This window comes from Natrix helvetica (genome assembly GCF_964273705.1).
Source record: "Natrix helvetica genome assembly, chromosome: 1".
Lineage (NCBI taxonomy): Eukaryota > Metazoa > Chordata > Lepidosauria > Squamata > Natricidae > Natrix > Natrix helvetica.
This window is the reverse complement of record NC_138548.1, coordinates 11,630,528-11,652,717: the sequence shown is the minus strand read 5'-3', so window position 1 is coordinate 11,652,717 and position 22,190 is coordinate 11,630,528. Positions and strand designations below refer to the sequence as shown.

General features: G+C 44.3%; 2 protein-coding genes across 2 annotated transcripts in view; both read right to left on the bottom strand.

The window, feature by feature from the left end:
- EFNA2 (ephrin A2) overlaps positions 1-22,190 on the bottom strand; it is a 331,852-nt gene that overhangs the window by 290,721 nt on the left and 18,941 nt on the right. The window lies entirely within an intron of this gene.
- The window catches only part of STK11 (serine/threonine kinase 11), a 608,695-nt gene continuing 595,408 nt past the window's right edge, over positions 8,904-22,190 (bottom strand). The window contains exon 11 of the transcript XR_014175894.1: positions 8,904-8,967. The gene's annotated coding sequence lies outside the window, so the exon portion shown is untranslated. The remainder of the gene's footprint in view (positions 8,968-22,190) is intronic.

Here is a 22,190-nt window from a genome sequence, read left to right as displayed (position 1 = left end):
CGCTGTCATTAAGTGAGGAGCACATGGGGTCAGTAAGCAAGGAGTTCACGCGATCAAAACTTGCGACCTCCTGCTGGCTTCCCCATTGACTTTGCCAGTGAGAAGCTGTATTTGCTTTAGCCATTTAAATAAAATTGGGGTCCTAAAAGGTATTTCCACATTCCAGCAAGGGAGGGAGGGAGGGAGGGGGAGAGAGAGACAGACAGACAGACAGAGAGAAAGAAAGAAAGAAAGAAAGAAAGAAAGAAAGAAAGAAAGAAAGAAAGAAGAGGGGGGAAAGAAAGGGAAGGAAAGAAGGAAGAAAAGAAAGAAAGACAGAAAGAGGGGAGAGAGAGGAAGGAAGGAAAGAAGGAAAGAAGGAAAGAAAGAGGGAAGGAAGGAAAGAAAGAAGGAAGAAAAGAAGAAGGAAGGAAAGAAAGAAAGAAAGAAAGAAAGAAAGAAGAGGGGGGAAAGAAAGGGAAGGAAAGAAGGAAGGAAAGAAAGAAAGACAGAAAGAGGGGAGAGAGAGGAAGGAAGGAAAGAAGGAAAGAAGGAAAGAAAGAGGGAAGGAAGGAAAGAAAGAAAGAAGGAAGGAAAGAAAGAAAGAAGGAAGGAAAGAAGAAAGAAAGAAAGAAAGAAAAAAAGAAAGGGGAAAGAAAGAGGGAAGGAAAGAAGGAAGGAAGGAAAGAAAGAAAGAAAGAGGGGAGAGAGAGGAAGGAAGGAAAGAAGAAAGGAAGGAAAGAAAAAGGGAAGGAAGGAAAGAAAGAAAGAAGAAAAGAAAGAAGGAAGGAAAGAAAGAAAGAAAGAAAGACAGGAAAAGAAGAAAGAAGGAAGGAAGAAAGGAAAGGAAAGAAACAGGGGCAAAGGAAAAGAAAAACCAAGATGGATCAGGAGAAAAGAAAAAATGTTTCAAAAGATAAAAACAGAATATTAAAGTGGCCCAACACACACAAAGGCAGATCCAGGCAGAATATAAAGCTAACAGCCTTTTGTTTGCCAAGGATGAAGGCTATTAGCCGGATACGAATGTTTCCCTTTCAAATCTCAGCTTTCCATAATTGAACCCAAAACAGGCATAAAGGAGAAGCCCATCCAGAGGGCCGCTTTGTTACACCTCTGACTGGGGTTCGAATCCCATGCTCCCTTCCCAATGCCTTTTCAGGCCAGGAAAAGGAGGTAGGGGGCAGTGGGGGGGGGTGTCCACCTCCTCCTCCAGAATTCATAATTACCTTCCGGCATCAAAAGTTGGAGGGGGGGGGGGGGAATCCTTTCAAAACAATGGGGTCTCGGGCCAATGAAATTCCGCTGTTCTCACGCAAACGGTTTAAAAAACAGAAAGGTTTGTGGGATATACAGATAGTCCTCGACTTTACAACAGTTCATTTAGTGAACGAAGTTTCAACGAGATAGGAAAAAAGTGATTTATGACCATTTTTCATGCTTATGAACACAGCAGCATCCGCATGTTCACATGATCAACATTCAAACGCTTGGCAACTGACTCACAGTTATGACGGTCGCAGTGTCCTGGGGTCACGCGATCCCCTTTTGCGACCTTCGGATAAGCAAAGTCAACGGGGGTGGGGAAGCCATATTCCTTTAACAACCGTCTTACTAACTGAGCAACTGCAGTGATTCACTTAACAATTGTGGCGTGAAAGGTCGTAAAATGGGGGCAAAACTCAATACAATAATACAATAGTAGAGTTGGAAGGGACCTTGGAGGTCTTCTAGTCCAACCCCCTGCCTAGGCAGGAAACCCTATACCGTTTCAGACAAATGGCTATCCAACATCTTCTTAAAGACTTCCAGTGTTGGGGCATTCACAACTTCTGGAGGCAAGCTGTTCCAATGATTAATTGTTCTAACTGTCAGGAAGTTTCTCCTCAGTTCTAAGTTGCTTCTCTCCTTGATTAGTTTCCACCCATTGCTTCTTGTCCTGCCTTCGGGTGCTTTGGAGAATACTTTGACTCCCTCTTCTTTGTGGCAACCCCTGAGATATTGGAAGACTGCTATCATGTCTCCCCTAGTCCTTCTTTCTCTTAAGCTAAACATACCCAGTTCCTGCAACCGTTCTTCATATGTTTTAGTCTCCAGTCCCCTAATCATCTTTGTTGCTCTTCTCTGCACTCTTTCTAGAGTCTCCACATCTTTCTTACATCGTGGGGACCAGAACTGAATGCCGTATTCCAAGTGTGGCCTTACCAAGGCATTATAAAGTGGTATTAACCCTTCATGTGATCTTGATTCTATCCCTCTGTTGATGCAGCCTAGGACTGCGTTGGCTTTTTTGGCAGCTGCTGCACACTGCTGGCTCATATTTAAATGGTTGTCCACTAGGACTCCAAGATCCCTTTCACAGTTACTACTACTGAGCTTAACGGGTGTCTCACTGAGCCACAGAAATGTTGGGCTCAACTGTGGTCGTAAGTCAAGGAATACGTGTAATACATCCTAGATATTTTCAGCCGTGGTATTGTGGAGACTATGCAGGGATGGGTCACCTCATTAACACTTGTAAGCAAACCCCCTTTTCCACACTTCTTAGAAATCTCCATTTATAGTGCAACGTCAATTCGAATGTGACGGATGCTATTTTGCAACCAATGCTTCCGGCATTATAAATACGACGCGCCTTACACCCCCAGCTTTATAAAATAGAGTAATCAAATCAGGAAGGGGTCTTTTTTTGCCCCAAAAGGCAACAATCTAGATCAGTGTTTCTCAAACTTGGCGACTTTAAGTCCTGTGGACTTCAACTCCCAGAATCAGCTGGCTGGGGAATTCTGGGAGTTGAAGTCCACAGGACTTAAAGTCGCCAAGTTTGAGAAACACTGATCTAGATTCTGACAGAGAAGGAAAAAAAAGGCACAGGGAGAGGGGAAAGGGCAGCGAAAAAATTGGAAAGGGGAGAAAAGGACCAGAATTTCGATATTCTTCTTCAAACTGAGCAGTTTTGGCAACTGGTTTGTGTTAAGGTTCTGTATATTTTAATAGTTCTATACATCTTGGGTTTTATAGCCTGATTTCGCTACAGATAGTTCCTTCGCAGCTTCTGCAAATCAAATCTATTACCTCTTTTCTAGCAAAAAATCCAAATAATTCTGTTCTGATCTAGACTTCCCTAGGAATGAAGCCGAGTCCTTGTCCCGATAAACCCCTTTTATTTAATTTACAGTGATTTCCTCGCCAGCAAAGTCTTTCCCACAGTCTTCCAAGATACTTCATAATTACCGACCTTTATCAGGTTTGGAGAATGGCCAGGCTGATATCTTTCAAAGGCCGAAATACTTGGCAAGAATGCAGGAATGAACTACCGTATTTATCGGCGTATAACACGCACTTCCCCCCCCCCCGAAAAATAGGGGGCAAATGATGTATGCGTGTTATACGCCGATATAATGTTAAGAAGCCATGCTTTTCTGTGCGCCTGGCGTTTAAAACATCCGGCTATCTATCTAAACACCAGGTGCACAGAAAAGGATCGCGGAGCGCTTCGCCCCAACAGCAGCTGCTTTTCTGTGCGCCTGGCGTTTAAAACATCCGGCTATCTATCTAAACGCCAGGCGCACAGAAAAGCAGCTGCTGTTGGGGCGAAGCGCTCCGCGATCCTTTTCTGTGCGCCTGGCGTTTAGATAGATAGCCGGATGTTTTAAACGCCAGGCGCACAGAAAAGGATCGCGGAGCGCTTCGCCCCAACAGCAGCTGCTTTTCTATGCGCCTGGCGTTTAAAACATCCGGCTATCTATCTAAACGCCAGGCGCACAGAAAAGGATTGCGGAGCGCTACTCAGCGGGGTGTGGGCGAGAGGAGAGACTGGCTGAATATTCTCTCCTCTCTCCGGACACCCGACTAAAAGGCTTTCTTTCGCCCGCGGAAGAGCTCGGGCAGGCGAAAGGAAGCGCTTTAGACAGCGGGGTGTGGGTGAGAGGAGGAGAGAATGGATGAGCCGTCTCTCCTCTCCCCGGACTCCCGACTAAAAGTTAATAAAAAGAAGTTCTGAGCTACCCTTATTTTGCTTCAAAGTTCTTTATTTGAAATTTAAATTTTTTTCCTGAAATTTCCCTCTTAAAATGAAGGTGCGTGTTATACGCCTGTGCGTGTTATACGCCGATAAATACGGTAATTGTCTCCTGCAAACTCCACTCCCCTGTCGCTCCTCTTTTATTTCCTCTGGGAGGGGCCATTCACCATCACCTGTGGCTTTACTCCCAAACTGACCCTTGTTCCTTAGCTGTTCCCTTCGTCTGGCAACTCTGTGCATGCGCAGACTGGGAACATTCATTCATTAAGTGACCAGTTGTACCTGCTGTAATGTGTAATTAATTTGCAGAAGAGGACAACCTCAACTGACAACATGAATGCTTTCTTGGTAACAAAAGACTAGAATATTAGAGCTATTTTATTTGGCCAGGGGGAGGAGGGGGGAGTAACAGAATAGAGACTTGATCAAAATGCATAAAACTTCATGGGGGAAATTGGACAGCACATTCAGTTTTGGTCAACACCACAGTACAAAAAAGGTGTTGAGATTAGAAAAAGTGCACAGAAGAAAAACAAGGATTATTAGCTGTCCGAAGATCAAACCATATTCTGAATGGTTGTGCAAGCTGGGAATATCTAGTGTCTAACGAAGAAAAGAACTAGGGGTGACATGATAGCAGTTTTCCAATATTTGAGGGGCTATCACAGAGAAGAGGGGACCGACTTATTCTCCAAAGCGCCTGAAGGCAGGACAAAAAGCAATGGGTGGAAACTAATCAAGGAGAGAAGCAACGTAGAACTAAGGAGAAATTTCCTGACAGTGAGAACAATTAACTAGTGGAACAAATTGCCCCCAGAAGTTGTGAATGCTCCAACACTGGAAGTTTTAAAGAAAATGTTGGATAACCATTTGTCTGAAGTGGTGTAGTGTTTCCTGCCTAAGCAGAGGATTGGACTAGAAGACCCCCAACGTCCCTTCCAACTCTGTTATTCTCTTCTCTTCTATTATATTGCAACACAGAGGGTTTTTTTTAACACTAAGTAGACAATATATAGAACTAATTCCCTTAGGATATTTTTTTTTCCATCCTGCCAGGCGTGTGGTGGCCGTGTTTTCTTCAAGTTATGCTCAATTGTGTAGGAGCTGTGCAGCATAAAAGGCAGAAAAGAGACTGAGATGAGCCCAGATAAGCAGAAGTTGACTTTTATCATGTCCTCTTGAAGAGAGTCTCTATATTAAGAGAGGCTCTATATTTCTTTAGGATAAGGGACAAAAAATAATGGATGGAAGCTTAACCTAGAACTAAGGAGAAATTCCTAGGCAAGTTAGAACCATGAATTAATGGAACGGCTTGCCTCCAAAAATGGTAGGTGCTGCATTAATGGAGGTTTTATTTTTTAAAAAAAAAGATTGCACAACTGTTTGTCTGAAACGATGTAAGGTTGTAAGCAGAGGGTTCAACTAGAAGCTTTCCAAGGCATGATTCTGTATTCTGTCTTGTATCCCTCTCTCAGAGCATTTGGGCAGAAATTCTACAAAGGGATTTCCATAAAACAAAAGGAAGTTGCTACTTTGCACAAGGCCTAATAAAGCCCAGGAATTCGTTCCCACAGCATCTGGTCCCTTTGATCAAACATGCCGTCTATCGGACCTAGGAAGTGTGCTATCTTTCTCCTGGCACCTGCCCTCCGTTACAGCCTCCCTCCAGAGATCTCAATGGATCCCATCTGGATGACTTTCAGAAAATCACTCACAACATAATGTATACCGGACATTAATACAATTGGCATTTCACGAGAAAAGTCCTCCACTCCTCTGCTCACAATAGAATCCCTTATGCCACCGGGCTCAAAATTTTGGGCTTGGAAAACCTGGAACTATGTAGCCTACGGTCTGACCTAAGAGTAGTACACAAAATTGTCTGCCACATCCTACCTGTTAACGACTACTTTAACTTCAACCTCAATAATACACGGGCAAACAATAGATACAAACTCAAAGTAAACCGTTCCAAACTTGATTGCAGAAAATACGACTTCAGCAACAGAGGGGTCAACGCCTGGAATGCTCTACCTCACTCCGTTGTTACATCCTCAAACCCTCAAACAGCTTCAACCTTAAACTGTCTACCGTGGACCTCACCCCATTCCTAAGAGGTCCGTAAAGGGGACGTCCATAAGCGCACCAGCGTGCCTACCGTCCCTGTCCTACTGTCCCCATTTATTTGTACTCATTTCTCTTGTTCATGTCCAGAGGTGGGTTCCTACCATCTTGATTTCTGTTCTGCGCATGTGCAGAACAATTATAATTGCACAAATGAATTTTTTTCCCTTTTTTAACATTTTGCTTATGCACAGACCTATTTTTGTGCAAATGTGTATGTGCACAGAGCAAATTTTTTGCACACACCGGACCGGTAGCAATACCGAGAGCAACCCACCCCTGTTCATGTCCATGTTTATACTTATACTTGTTATCTTGTACATACAAACTAAATAAATAATAAAAATTTTAAAAACCTGGCTGGTCTCACAACCTCCTTAGAGTGGAGATGGGGGTGCAGGGTAGGGATAAGCCCTTGTAGAATGTTTTGCATGTTATTCAGAGGTTACTTTCCAGATGAATATCACCTGTGTCTTTACTGTTTTTTCATTGCTTTTGCTTTAAAAAAAAAGATCAGTCACCAGAGATCCTTGAGGTGAGTGGCCCTCATGATCACAATGAGAAATTAATAAATACAACACAATACAATACAATAGCAGAGTTGGAAGGGACCCCGGAGGTCTTCTAGTCCAACCCTCTGCACAGGCAGGAAACCCTATACCGTTTCAGACAAATGGCTATCCAACATCTTCTTAAAGACTTCCAGTGTTGGGGCATTCACAACTTCTGGAGGCAACTTCTGTTCCACTGATTAATTGTTCTAACTGTCAGGAAATTTCTCCTCAGTTCTAAGTTGCTTCTCTCCTTGATTAGTTTCTACCCATTGCTCCTTGTTCTACCCTCAGGTGCCTTGGAGAATAGTTTGACTCCCTCTTCTTTGTGGCAACCCCTGAGATATTGGAAGACTGCTATCATGTCTCCCCTGGTCCTTCTTTCTATTAAACTAGACATACCCAGTTCCTGCAACCGTTCTTCATATGTTTTAGCCTCCAGTCCCCTAACCCAGATGGGTGGGTGGATATATAAATAAATAACTTGTATAGTTTTCAGAGGAGGTTGCATGGAAGACGGGTCAACTAAAGGCTACCAGTCTAGAATGAGAGAGGGGGTCCAACTTTGGCAAGTTTAAGTCTTGGGCACTTCAACTCTCAGAATTCCACAGCCAGCTTTGCAGGGGTCTCCAACCTTGGCAACTTTAAGACTTGTGAGGTCCACAGATCTTAAAAGTTGCCAAATGTGCACACCCCTGGTCTAGAAGATCCAGCATTATCCCAGGATTGGGGCGGCAGAGAGCCTCTAAATAACAACTGCGTACCGTACAACCAGAGGTGGGTTGCTGCCGGCATTACTGCCGGTTCGGTGCATGCAAAAATTTTGCACACTCACCAGATATGCACTCTGCACACATGTACATTTGCACATAAATAGGTCTGTGCATGCGCAAAACATAAAAAATGAAAAAAAATTAAACTTGTGCAATGAAAATTAGTTCTGCGCATGGGACAAACATTAAAAATGAAAAAAAATAAACTTGTGCAATGAAAATTGTTCTGCGCATGCGCCAAACATTAAAAATGGGAAAAAAATAAACTTGTGCAATGAAAATAGTTCTGCGCATGCGCCAAACATTAACAATGAAAAAAAATAAACTTGTGCAATGAAAATTGCAGAACCAAAAATCAAGATGGCGCCGCCATAGAAGAACCAGTTCGGGGCCGTGGCAGGCCAAACCACTACTGGTTCAGCCGAACCGGTAGGAACCCATCACTGCGTACAACCCTTCTCTTCCTCCCACTGAAGTCACCTAGCCTGGCAATAAGACATCTGCAAGAAAACCGCCCTGTTCAAAAAGGGCCAAGAATTTGCGGGATCGTATCCTGCCCCATACATCCCTGCGACCAATTCGCTCTCACAGGGAGGGACTTCTCCGGGTGCTGTCCACCAAGCAATGCCAGAGGGCGGCGCCGAGGGGCAGGGCCTTCTCTGTGATGGGCCCAGCCCTCTGGAATGACCTCCCCCCCGACATTAGGACAACAACCGATCTCCGCTCCTTCCGCACGAAACTCAAGACCCACCTGTTCCAACTAGCCGGCCTGGCCTGAATTATAGCTATTCTAATCCCTCTGGATAAAATTTTAAATTAGGTTTGACTTTGGGTGTTTTAATTGTTTTTTAATTGCTTTTTGCTGTTTTTAATTAATTGATTATTTATTTATTATGTGTTGTATAATGCTTTTTGTATATCTCCTCCTTGTTATTTATTTGTTATGTAGTAAATTGTACGCCGCCCCGAGTCCCTTGGTGGAGAGGGTGCGGCATATAAAATGGATTAATAAATAAATAAATAAATAAATAAAAGAATGCAACCAAGATGGACTTATACGGACCTGAGTAGACCCTTCAAGGAGGCTTTTAACTTTTATTCACAGCCAGTGAATAAAAGGAAGGAAAGGGAAAAGGGAAAGGGGGAAGGAAAGTCTCCTAACATTCGTCTCTTAAATTATTTGTGAGGTTCATAATGTTGTATCTGCATTTTTAACCTTTTGACAACAGAGCTAAAATGCAGAGGAAAGGGTTCACTCCTTTCTGCCCCAGATATCCATAAGCTGCAGCCAATATATATATATATATGCTGGTTTTGTTGTATTCTTTTCCCGTGTAAGGTTGAGATTGTCTGTGCAACGTTTCGGCAGGATCTCACCTGCCATCTTCAAGCGTGGGCTTAAAATCCCACTTTTAAGCCCACGCTTGAAGATGGCAGGTGAGATCCTGCCGAAACGTTGCAAAGACAATCTCAACCTTACACGGGAAAAGACCCGAATACAACAAAACCAGCATACCTACACCCGTGAAAATCTACGAAAACATATATATATGTGTGTGTGTGTGTGTGTGTGTGTTGTATTTGTACTGAAAAATAAATAAAGGGAGACTAGTATAGATCTATTTCGAGCTAATTAGCTCTCATCAGCTAGCCATACCCTTACTGGGATTTGAACCTGGGCTGTATTATATCTTAGGCAGGAGTCTTAGCCACTAAGCCACAGGCTCGCCTCCTTATCAGTTGAGCCAGGGAAATAGGTATGTATTTGTGTTACAACCCCTGGTATATACATACATACATACATACAGAAATGAGCTTCTTATTTTCCATAGATAAAAAGAGAGGGCCGGAAAATTTGCTTTGGAGAAAAATCAAGGCCATCCAATGGGAACCATCGTGTTTTTGTAAAAACCGCCATCCAACCTCCATTCAAATCAGTCCCTCTATAATGACTACACGTAGTACAAGTACACAGATTGTCAACAGGCGTTCTGACAACTCCGGCATCGTGGTTTGAACTATAAAACTTACGGAGGAAGATACCAAGGTAAACCATGTTCCATTCAGATGGAAAAGAAACAATCCTTCTCCATAAGGACTAGACATCTCTCTAAACACAAATGGACAAAAGCAAAGGGTTATATTTATTTATTTTTTACTTTCTATATAAAGACGAAGATTTCGCTGGCCCTGTCAAACGGAAGAACTGCATTGCCCTGCAGGAAAGCCGAAAGTAAATGGACAGACGATACGCAGATTGATTATGAAGGTCTTGTGAAATGAAAGTGCAGATCTGTGGGTGTGTTCAGTTAAAAGTCTGACTGTTGAATATTTCCACACTTCCATGCTGGCTGGGGAATTCTGGGAGTTGAAGTCCACAAGTCTTAAAGTTCCCAAGTTTGGACACCCCTGCTTTAGGAGGTCTCACCCTCAGGGCTGCGTAAAACGCTCTCCCTTCCAAGATCTTTAAAGCCACTTTTATTTCACCGGCCCTCCTTTCAATCCTCGTTTTACTGCCATCCATCTTAAGAGAGGGTTAGTTTTCGCATTGATTTACGGCGACGGCCGTTTTTTAATAAATTTGATTTATTTTATTATGGCCATTTATAAATTCAGCTTGTTTCCACCCGGCTAGGGTCTTTGAAGAAGAAGTTGGTAGCTGGTTATTTTTCCGCGTTGCTTTCTTTTTTTAAGACTGGGAAATCTGAACAGGAGTGTGGGGGTGGGGGAGAAATCCTCTTTTTGCTGATCTTTAGCAGAGTCCAATAAAAAACGTTGACAGCAAGATTTGAAGCTCTGTTATCAAAACAGTTCTGGGGCTTCATTATGGCTAATTAAAGACCAGAGCACACTTTACATCACACACATGGGTGTTGCCAATCCCACTGTGGCTTCATCGTGCTGACTCAGCCCAGCTGGAGAAGGAGCTGGTTCATGGAGGTGAATATAAATGGAAGGTGGGAAGCTTTCGGCAAAGAAAACGATAGTACGGTTACCTTCTTTTCTTCAGGCCTTCAAGCCGGAAATAGGAAAACACCAGGCCCATCACATGAAAAGGCTTCGATCTGTTCGGTCAGCACTAGAGAGAGAAGGGGCGATTTTCACCCATTCTACCTGTATTCTTGACCCAAAATGGCCTCTACAGGTTGTCCTCGAATTACAACAGTTCATTTAGCAATAGCAATAGCACTTAGACTTATATGCCACTTCACAGTGCTTTATAACGTTCTCTAATCTTTCAGACCTCAGGGACCACTAAATTCTTAATTTTAAATCCCACGGGCCACTAATATGATCTGCCTAATGACCAGCTGGGTGGGTGTGGCTAGGTGGGCGTGTAATTGGGTGGGTGTGGCCAACTCAATGTCACTCACGTCGAGGGGCGCCTCGCCGGACTCTACTCGCCCCTCCCCCCCCACCCCTCCCCTGCCCGCCCGATCTCCTTAGGGCCCCAACAGGAAGCAATTGTTGGAGCTAAGCAGCTACCACGAGAAAGAGTTGGCAAAACAGCTGGCTCAGTTCAAATTGGATTTATTTAGCAACTGTTTGAAGTTATGGGGATGCTGCAAAGAAAAGATTTACGACTGTTCCTCGCCCTTACAACCCTCGCAGCATCTCCACAGTCATGGGATCAAAAATTCAGGCATTTGGCAACCCGCAGATATATACAATGCTTGCAGAGTCCCAAAGTCAAGGGATTTCCTCTTGGTGACCTTTCCATTCAGCTTGCAACAAGCAAAGTCGACCGGGGAAAGCTGGGTTTGCTTAACCACCATGTGATTCACTTACCTGTTGCGATTCGCTTAACAACCCCAGTGAAGAAGTTGTAAACTCGAACAATGACAGCTTTGATCAATGACAGAATATACAAGCCCATGGTTGAATGTCAAGGACGATAGCTGTGTAAAACTGATAGTATCTAATCTGCCCTCTTAAGATATGACTTTGCTTAAAAAAAATAGCGTTAATAAAATTGCAGTGTCCTAAGAGCCCATCCTATAGGAGGTAAAGGTAAAGGTTCCCCTCGCACACATGTGCTAGTCGTTCCCAACTCTAGGGGGCAGTGCTCATCTCTGTTTCAAAGCCGAAGAGCCAGCGCTGTGCGAAAACGTCTCCGTGGCCACATGACTAAATGCCAAAGGCACACGGAACGCTGTTACCTTCCCACCAAAAGTAGTTCCTATTTTTCTACTTGCATTTTTACATGCTTTCGAACTGCTAGGTTGGCAGAAGCCCGAGATAAATGGAGCTCACTCCGTTTCACGGTGCTAGGGATTCGAACCACCGAACTGCCAACCTTTCTGATCGGCAAGCTCAGCGTCTTAGCCACTGAGCCACTGTGCCCCTTATCCTAAAGAAAGCAGGGGCTTAAGAGAACATGACAAAAGTCAACGTCTGCTCATCTCAACCTCTCTTTTCTGCCTTTTCTGCTGCACAGCTCCTACACAAATGAGCATAACTTGAAGAAAACACGGCCACCTCACGCCTGGCAGGATGGGAAAAAAAATCCCAAGGGAACTAATTCTATAGTTTGTCTACTTAGTGAAAAAAGACCACCCTCTGTCCTGCAATATAATATAATATAATAACAGAGTTGGAAGGGACCTTGGAGGTCTTCTAGTCCAACCCTCTGCTTAGGCAGAAAACCCTACACCACTTCAGACAAATCGTTGTCCAATCTCTTCTTTAAAACTTCCATTGTTGGAGCATTCACAACCTCCGGAGGCAAGCTGTTTCACTGATTAATTGTTCTGTCAGGAAATTTCTCCTCAGTTCTAAATTGCTTCTCTCCTTGATTAGTTTCCACCCATTGCTTCTTGTCCTGCCCTCAGGTGCCTTGGAGAATAGCTTGACTCCCTCTTCTTTGTGGCAACCCATGAGATATTGGAAGACTGCTATCATGTCTCCCCTAGTCCTTCTTTTCATTAAACTAGACATACCCAGTTCCTGCAACCGTTCTTCATATGTGTTAGTCCCCAGTCCCCTAATCATCTTTGTTGCTCTTCTCTGCACTCTTTCTAGAGTCTCCACATCTTTTCTACATCGTGGGGACCAAAACTGAATGCCGTATTCCAAGTGTGGCCTTACCAAGGCCTTATAAAGCGGTATTAACCCTTCATGTGATCTTGATTCTATCCCTCTGTTTATGCAGCCCAGAACTGTGTTGGCTTTTTGGGCAGCTGCTGCACACGGCTGGCTCCTATTTAAATGGTTGTCCACTAGGACTCCAAGATCCCTTTCAGTTACTACTATTGAGCAAGATACCACTTATACTGTACCTGTGCATTTGGTTTTTCTTGCCTAAATGAACGTACACTCCTTTCTACAAGTGGTCACAGTAGTGGAAAGACAGTAGTGGAGAGAAGGCAGGACTAGAACTCCCAGTCTCCTGGTGATTGGCCCAAAGTCACCCAGCATGCTTTCATGCCTAAACCAGGACTAGAACTCTGTCTCCTGGTGACAGGCCCACACTCATCCAGCTCTTTCATGCCTAAGGTGGAACTAAAATTCCCAGTCTCCTGGTGATTGGCCCAAAGTCACCCAGCCTGCTTTCATGCCTATGGCCTAGAACAGTAATGGCGAACCTATGGCACACGTGCCACAAGTGGCACGCGGAGCCATTTCTCAGGGCATGCGCGCGCTGGCCAGCTGAGTTCACCTTTTTAAAAGCTATTTTTCACCTTCCCCAGGCTCCAGAGGCTTTATAAGAGCCTGGGGAGGGCGAAAAGAGCCTCCACGCCCCCCCGGAGGCTTCAGGGACCGTCCCTGAAGCCTTTGGAACGCTTAAAACCACCCTCCGAGCAAACCGGAAGTGACTTCCGGGTTGCTCAGAGGGTCGTTTTAAGCGTTCCGAAGGCTTCAGGGACCGTCCGAGGCTTCCCTAATGCCTTCGGAGCGCTTAAAATGACCCACTGAGCAACCCGGAAGTTTGCTCGGAGGGTGGTTTTAAGTGCTCCGAAGGCTTTAGGGACCGTCCGGGGCTTCCCTGATGCCTTCGGAGTGCTTAAAACCACCCTCAGAGCAGCCTGGAAGTCACTTCCGGTTTGTTCGGAGGGTGGTTTTAAGCGCTCCGAAGGCTTCAGGGACGGTCCCTGAAGCCTCCAGGGGGTCGGGGGAGGCTCTTTTCACCCTCCCCAGGCTCCTATAAAGCCCCTGGAGTCTGGGGAGGGCAAAAAAAGCATGTAAAAAGGGGGGAGTCGCGCGTTGTGCGCGTATGCGCACTGGGGGGATCACGCATTGCATTATGGGTGCGGCATGCCCGCACTCAACCCCCCTGCGCTCCCCCCACTTGTGGCATGTGAGCCAAAAAAGGTTCGCCATCACTGGCCTAGAACTTTCAGTCTCCTGTTTTTTTTTCAGCCTGGTGCCTTCATCGTTACACAAAGCTCGCTCTGAATACAGGGAGTCCTTGACTTACAACTGTTCTTTTAGTGATGCTTCAAAGTTACAACAGCACTTGTAAATGGAACTTATGACCATTTTTCACACTTACGACCTTTGCGGCATCCCCATGATCATTTGATCAAAATTGTTTGGCAACCGGTTCGTGTTTATGACAGTTGCTGTGTGCTAAGGTCCTGTGATCCCCTGACAATGAGAAAGCCAGATTCACTTAACAACCGGTTTACTAACTTACGGTATCAACTGCAGTGATTCACTTAACAACTGTGGGGGGAAAGGCCATAAAATGGGGCAAAACTCACTTAATAAATGTCTCACTTAATAACATATATTTGGGGCCCAATTGTGGTTGTAAATCGAGGACTACCTCTAGCTCCATAACTATTCCACATCGTCTTTGAACAGCTTTGAAGAGCCAGTCAATTTTTGCCTCTCCAGGAAAACGCTTAAGATTTCATTTAACTGGGAGTTGTTTAAATATTTTATGGCATTTTTACGCAGTGGCCCCCTTTTGCATTTTAACCATCTGTGGCTTTATTTAAAAACCATAAGGCTATTTAATGGTGAAGATTTGTGCTGCCTTATGCCGACAGGACTAAAAGAGGGATACAAATCTTTAAACCATTTTAAAAAATAATCAAAACTGAGAGTTGCGGAGAAGCTCCTTCTGGATGCTCCATAACCACAGACAGGACAATGGCAGAATAAATCTCATTTTCTGTGTTGGCCATCATCAAGGGTGGGTTTTGATGGGAAAACTAAATCTGGCAGATCATCGGATTGTCGTTTTCAGTGCATCAGCGATTTAGCAAGTTTCATCAGGTTGATAGATCCCCGCGAATTGTATTCGCTATTTGGATCCATTATCTCTGTACCTCTGGTGGCAAAGGGCACCCACCAGCGGTGGGATTCACTTACCTTCCCTACCGGTTCGCAAATGTGATCGTACGCGCCACATCTCCGCATGCACACCATCTTCTGCCCATGCAGTGCTCGCGCACTACGTTGGGGCGGTGTGTGTGTGGAGTCTCCCACAGCCGCCACTTCTGGTTCACCCGAGATGGAGAGAACCAGCTGACTACCACTTCTGGCACCCCCTCTTTTTCCATTCCAGAGCTTTGTGGCTTATTTATATTCATATTTATTTGTCTCCCGCATTCATTACTCAAGGCAATGAACATACCCAATGCAAGTAGTCCTCAACTTACAACAGTTCATTAAATGACCATTCGAAGTTGCAATGGCACTGGGGGGGGGGGAATGACTTATGACCGTTTTTCACAGTTACGACTGTTGCAGCACGATCAAAATTCAGGTGCTTGGCAACTGACCCGTACTTATGACGGTTGCAGCGTCCTAAGGTCATGTGACTTTCTGACAAGCAAAGTCAATAGGGAAGCCAGATTCGCCTATCTTAACTACTGTACTAACTTAACTACTGCAACAATTCACTTTAGCAACCGTGCCGAGAAATGCGGTAAAATGGGGCAGGACGCACTTAACAAAACGTTTCGCTTACCAAGAGAAATTTTAGACTCAATTGTTTGTCATAAGTCAAGGACTACCTGTGCTCCTTCCTCCTCCTATTTTCCCCAGAATAATAACCCTCTGTGGTGGTTTGGGCCGAGCGAGAATGACTGACTCAAGGTCACCCAACCAACTTTCCTGGCTAAGGTGGGACCGGAATTCATGACTGGTTCAAAAGTCACCCAGCTGAGCTTTCGTGGCTAAGGAGGAACTAGAACTCACGGTCTCCCAGTTTTCGCCTTGTGCCTTAATCACGAAACCAAACTGGCTCTCGGCTTAGTGCTCATTAAATAGTAATTAGCTCGCTTACAATAGGAAGCACTTGAGCAGAACAAGTCAGCAAAGAGCCGGTTATGGGGGGGGGGGAAACCAAACTGGGGGTAGAGTTTGCCAGGAGAGGGGGGGGGGAAGCGGAAGAAGGAAGGTTATTAACGGCGTGCAAAATAGGCTTCCTAGTGCAAAGCTTTGTGAAGGATGGAAGAAAACCCTGCCCTCCCCAGGAAAGCAGAACAACTCGGTCATTAGAATATCCTGCCTTCTGCTGGTGTGCGAGACGAGTAGTTTGCAGACTAGATACTCACTGCAGGCAACTGAACCGTCATTTGTATGCCTCCTCGGAGCTACTACGCCTCTTGAAAAAGCTCACGTCGAGGACGGAGCTGCTTCTCGATGGCCTTGGAAATCTCATCTCCATGGCTTTCATCCCCCCTTCCGCCCATCCCGCTAACTTAAAAGTTCTTAGGAAGGATGAATCTATTTATTTCTTTTTTATTATTATTATTTACAATAGCGCCCCAACAACGGCTGGAAAGGTTCTCGCAGCAAAAAAAAAGTGCTTTCGAGCCGCAGGGTGCGGGAGGCACAAATTTCAAGGATCCATAAACCCTCCATCAATAAACTCTTAAGCGATGGTTAAAATAATATATTATTATTATTATTATTATTATTATCATTACTATATCCTGAAGATGCCAGAGTCGAAGAAAAAGAACTAGAAAAAATCATGAAATATCGCGACCTGGCCATCGAAACTACACGGCTATGGATGAAGCATGTAAGAGTGGTACCCATTGTCATCGGGGCACTTGGCACCATGTCCAAGAATTTTGCAAGATACATCCACAAATTGCAGCTTCCTGCAATAACAACAGCGGAACTGCAAAAAACTGCGCTACTCGGAACATCTTATATTTTAAGAAGGTACTTGGTTGATACCTCGGACGCTGGCAGCAAACCGTATCAACCATTAGCACCAGTCACTGGTATTTGTGATGCATTTTTGAATGTTCAGTTGGCTGAGTTTCATGTTTAATGAATAATGTAATAATAATAATAATATCAAGAGGTGGGTCCAAAGTCAGTCCACTTAAAGTAACAAGGGAATGAGCAAATGTTTTTTTTAAAAAAAACTAATAACAAAATTATTACGGCAGCCGACCATCTAATAGTACGCTGATTTTTTTTTAAAGAAGCCAGATTGGTTTCTGATGTGTGTGTGTGTGTGTAGCTAGATATATGATAGATAGATAGATGATAGATAGATAGATAGATAGATAGATAGATAGATAGGTAGGTAGGTAGGTAGATGATAGATAGATAGATAGATAGATAGATAGATAGATAGGTAGATACTCATACACACACACACACACATACATACACATACACACACAATTTTAAAACATTGATAGCAGCCAAAATGGGAAAAACGCCTTTTCCAGAAAATAAATTTACATACACCACCTTGGCTGCTTGCGCCTCACTTATCCCGAGATATTTTACCACCCATTATAATCACAGAATAATGGCTCGCTAATATAAACACCACCCGACAATGCTCGGCGCATTTTCCAGAAAAGCTAATTTGATCAGAGCCTTATTACGACGGGAAACTTTACAATTTGCTTTTAGGATGGGATTGTTAATGCAAACAGGGGCCTTATTTTCTTTTCAATATCCTCATGTGTCAATCAACGCTCATCACCGCTTGGAGAAAAAAAAAAACCAGAAAGAAAAAGAAACACATTCTGTGAAAAGACATCTCTCCTCAATATTTGTTCGAGGCTTGTGATAATATTCCTCATCTCACCACACACTTCCAGGCAACGTCCGATATATATAGAGAGATATTGCCTGAATTTTAAGGGGGGAAATGAGACTCGTCTTTTTAAAAGCAACCAACTATCTCCAACTACTAGGCTCGATTCCTTTGGAGCCTGTAAGCTCATCAGGGCAGGGACCTGTGATTTTATATATTAAAAATTATTAATTAAATGTATGTGGCTGCCCAGCTCACGGAAAGAGACTCTTTTTATATTTTAGGCCTGCTCTAAAGGGATAATTAACTAACCGAAGGGCTGTTTTAAAAGGGGGGGGGGAGAATCACAGCAAGCCTAGGAACAAAGAAAGCCCCTTTAGACGAAATTGTCTATCAATTCACCCAGCGTGCTATTTTCCACTTTAGCAGCGGCTGCCTGAGATAACAGCCAGGGAAGGGTCTCCCATCAACGGAGCTTTAACCGTGAGTGCCCACGACCGACTTGGAGAATACTAAGATGCTACCAAATCTCCTTCCGCTGGCACGTGCCTGACTTTTAAATCTGGTTTGTGCTACAAATCAAGAGCTGGGAAATTCATCCCTGGCGCCAACTCTGACTTGGTATCGGCCCCTGTGCCCACATGCCGCCTTGGGTTATTTCTAAGCAATAATAAAGGTCTGGGTAAAAATCAAATCAATTCAAAATAAGCAAATAACATCTTCCATATTCACTCCAGTGTTGAGTTTAGACCTGTCTGTCTGTATGTCCATCCATCTTCCAACCCTCTCTCTCTCTCTCTCTCTCCATACCTACCTATAATCTATCTACCTATCTACCTATCTACCTATCTACCTACCTACCTACCTCTCTCTCTCTCTCTCTCTCTCTCTCTCTATCTATCTATCTATCTATCTATCATCTATATAGTCATTCATCTGCCTGTTTGTGTGTTTGTCTTTCCATCCATCCATCCATCCATCCATCCATCCATCTCTCCCAACTCGTCTGTTGGTCTGTAGGTCTGTTTATGTCTCATCTATCTATCATCTATCTATCCATCCGTCCATCCCTCTCTCCCAACTTTCCTTCCCCTCTGTATGCACCTGAGAACAAATTAACCAGCAGCCCTAGAGATGACTCAATCCGATCTGTGCCAGCACAAGGACTATTCAATTATTTTATTCTGACATATGCCAGGCAATTAAAAACAGGAACCCAAATCTCTGTGGTTTTTCCTCAAGTTTGTTATGTATTTCCAGGTTCGCGTTCCACCAGCCTCAAATCGACGCCTGAAGGATTACGTATACGCAGACGCCATAAGTGCCAAACATTTATATTAAATTTAAATAAATAAAAGCCAAAGCCCACTCTCAACGACATCAGAAATCAAATGAAGGCCCTTTGGGGCACACAACTGCTCTGTAAACACTATGGCGGTATCACCCTCTGATTTTTTTAGGGGTAGGTTGTTTATACGGATGAAGCTCATACTGGAATGGCTTCTTATTTGGCTCCCAGTTGCTGAATTTCAAAGCAAAACATCCCTATACAAGAGGGGTCACCAACCTTTCGGATCTCAGGGACCACTAAATTCATAATTTTAAATCCCGTGGACCACTAATGTGATTTTTTTTAAAAAAATAAAATAAATAGTATTAGTGCAATATAAAAAATGCAAATAATTTTTCTGTGGATGACCAAAATTTTATCACGTACCACCGGTTGGGGACCACTGCTGTACAGCACCAGATGGGTCAATATTTTTAGTAAGCTGGCCAGACTCAGAAAGACTGAGTGGGCGACCATATGTATTTTCTCCAAATAAATAAACGAACGTCAGGCCAATTCGTGCAAAGCCGATATTGTGTTGCCCCCACCGCACATCAGGCAAAATCCTCCCTTTGGTTTTGTCGTAGGAAACATCTCCAACGTACGTTTTCATAGGTCAAATGATTATTATTTTTTCAATCTATCCAAAATACGCGCTTTGTATTTGAGCCCAGAATCGACACAGAATCTGAAGCCACGCATTCCAACACCCACCCTAGACCCCGGAGCCCGAATCGGCATGGAAAAATAAGTCAACGTTTTGCCCCAAAGGAAATCCGTGAGGGGATTTCTTCTACGTCTCAACCTTCAGGGTTTCACGGTGGGACGGGCGCATCCTTGCAACTATAACGAAGCCCCTTTGCAGAAGACGTATCGGTATCGAGCATTCGTGGGTCACAGCCCGAGCGATTGAAGGGGCATGCATTATCTTAGCCAACTTTCCGAGGTGGCCCGTAATCCTGGCGATGTTTATTATGAACAGTACTACAGTGGTAGTACTTTTTCCCCTCTTAAAAGAGAGTAGAACAAAATTGTCTGCTAAAACGTCCTACCTGTCAATGACTATTTCAGCTTCAACCACAATAATACACGGGCAAACAATAGACGCAAACTCAAAGTAAACCCTTCCAAACTCGATTGCAGAAAATACGACTTCAGCAACAGAGGGGTCAACGCCTGGAATGCTCTACCTGACTCTGTTGTTACATCCTCAAACCCCCCAAAACTTTAACCTTAAACTGTCTACTATTGACCTCACCCCATTCCTAAGAGGTCCCTAAAGGGGGCATGCATAAGCGCACCAACGTGCCTACCGTCCCTGTCCTACTGTCCCCCATTTATTTGTACTCTTTTCCTACGTATAGACGTATAACTGCTTATACTTATATAGTTACATGTTATATTCATACTTATACTTGTTTTCTCTTACATGCTTGACAAACCAAAATAAATATAATAAAATAAAAAAAGACAGAAGCTAACTTAGCCCCGCTTTCATTGCATTTCATGCACGATAGAGGATTTTTTTATTTTTTTTACCAGCCTTTGGGACAAGCTCAATACAATACAATACAATACAATAGTAGAGTTGGAAGGGACCTTGGAGGTCTTCTAGTCCAACCCCCTGCCTAGGCAGGAAACCCTATACCGTTTCAGACAAATGGCTATCCAACATCTTTTTAAAAACTTCCAGTGTTGGAGCATTCACAACTTCTGGAGGCAACTACTGTTCCACTGATTAATTGTTCTCACTGTCAGGAAATTTCTCCTCAGTTCTAAGTTGCTTCCGTCCTTGATTAGTTTCCACCCATTGCTTCTTGTTCTACCCTCAGGTGCCTTGGAGAATAGTTTGACTCCCTCTTCTTTGTGGCAACCCCTGAGATATTGGAACAATGCTATCATGTCTCCCCTAGTCCTTCTTTCTCTTAAGCTAAACATACCCAGTTCCTGCAACGCTCGATAAGTTTCGAAAAAAGGAAACGACACCACTCACATCGCCTATTTTTTCGGAGAAGCGCAGTCCCCTTCTTCTCACAAAAGGTATGCGGGGAAATGCATTCGCTACCTTCCTTCAACCTGGCCTCCCCCTTTTATGCCCTTCCATTACATCCTATATACAAACACATAAATCCATTTTACACACAGGCTTGCAACTCGCTGCCAAAGAGGCCTCTGAATGGGAGCCCAGCAAAATAAGGAAGGCATCAAGAAGGAAAGCAACCCCCGATGCCGTGCTTGAAGAACTGCTAAGGAAGCGCTGGCGTGGAGACATTTCCCAAATAAGCAGCTCAGGCTGACTTTCAAACCGGTCCAAATCCCTACTCAGCGGCAATCTTTAAGCCATTTCTAATTTCTCAGCCAAAACCTCACTTCTAGCGATTGTCAAGAGGCCAGAAAGCAAACAAGGGCACGGAGGAGGAAGAAGGCCGTGGATGCGCTATCTGGCTTCTTTGGAGAAGGCCGGAATTAAAATGTTATAAATAAATGTACGTCAGTGTTATCTGACAATTCGAAGAGATGGTGTAGGGGGGAGAGAAATGCCTGTAATACACAAGATGGCATCTTCTTTAGCTGACAGAGACCTCGCCGTTTTTCAGTAATGATGAGTGGCGTCTTCTCTGAGCACTCGGGGGTGCAAGGGGGGGGAAAGCGCCAAGCGAATGTGATCAGGGATCCCTGGCACCAATTATGGCTTTGCTGTGTGCGATGTAGAGTCAAGAAAGCCACGGCCTGCAGCTCGGGAGCTGGAAATTGGCTCTGCCTGCAGAAGATCTCCTTCGGCCCTGAGGATCAAATCATCGGAAAGACTTATCCTCTCCTCCTAAGGATGGAGCAAGAACTAGGAGGTGGGGGGGGGGGACTTCCTTCGGTGGGGAAGCTCCATCTGTTGGAAGGAGCAACATTGGAGTCCATGTTTCTCAACCTTGACAAGCTGGAGATGGGTGGACATCAACTCCCAGAAGGTCCACCCATCTCTAGCTTGCCGGAGTTGAGAAGCACACTGGGATGCAATGGCTGGAGCTTAAGTTAAGCTATTCTATGTTCTAAGTCACAGGCCTTCGAACTTGGGCAACTTTTAAGATTGGTGGACTTCAACTCCCAGAATTCTCCAGCCAGCATTGCTTTCTGGAGAATTCTGAGAGTTGAAGCCCACAAGTCTTAAAGTTGCCAAGTTTGGGGACCCCTGTATGTAAACCAGTGCATAGGAGAGGAAATTATCAATGCCACCCATATGGGGTTTCCTCCCCCAAGTTCCTTTTCTAGGTGTCTCCTTCCAGGCGTCCCCCTGGAAGTTCTAGTTCTGTCTTAGGCATGAAAGCCAGCTGGGTGATTTTGGGCTAATCATCAGGAGACTGTGAGTTCTAGATCTATCTTAGGCATGAAAGACAGCTGGGTGACTTTGGGCTACTCACCAGGAGATTGTGAGTTCTAGTCCCACCTA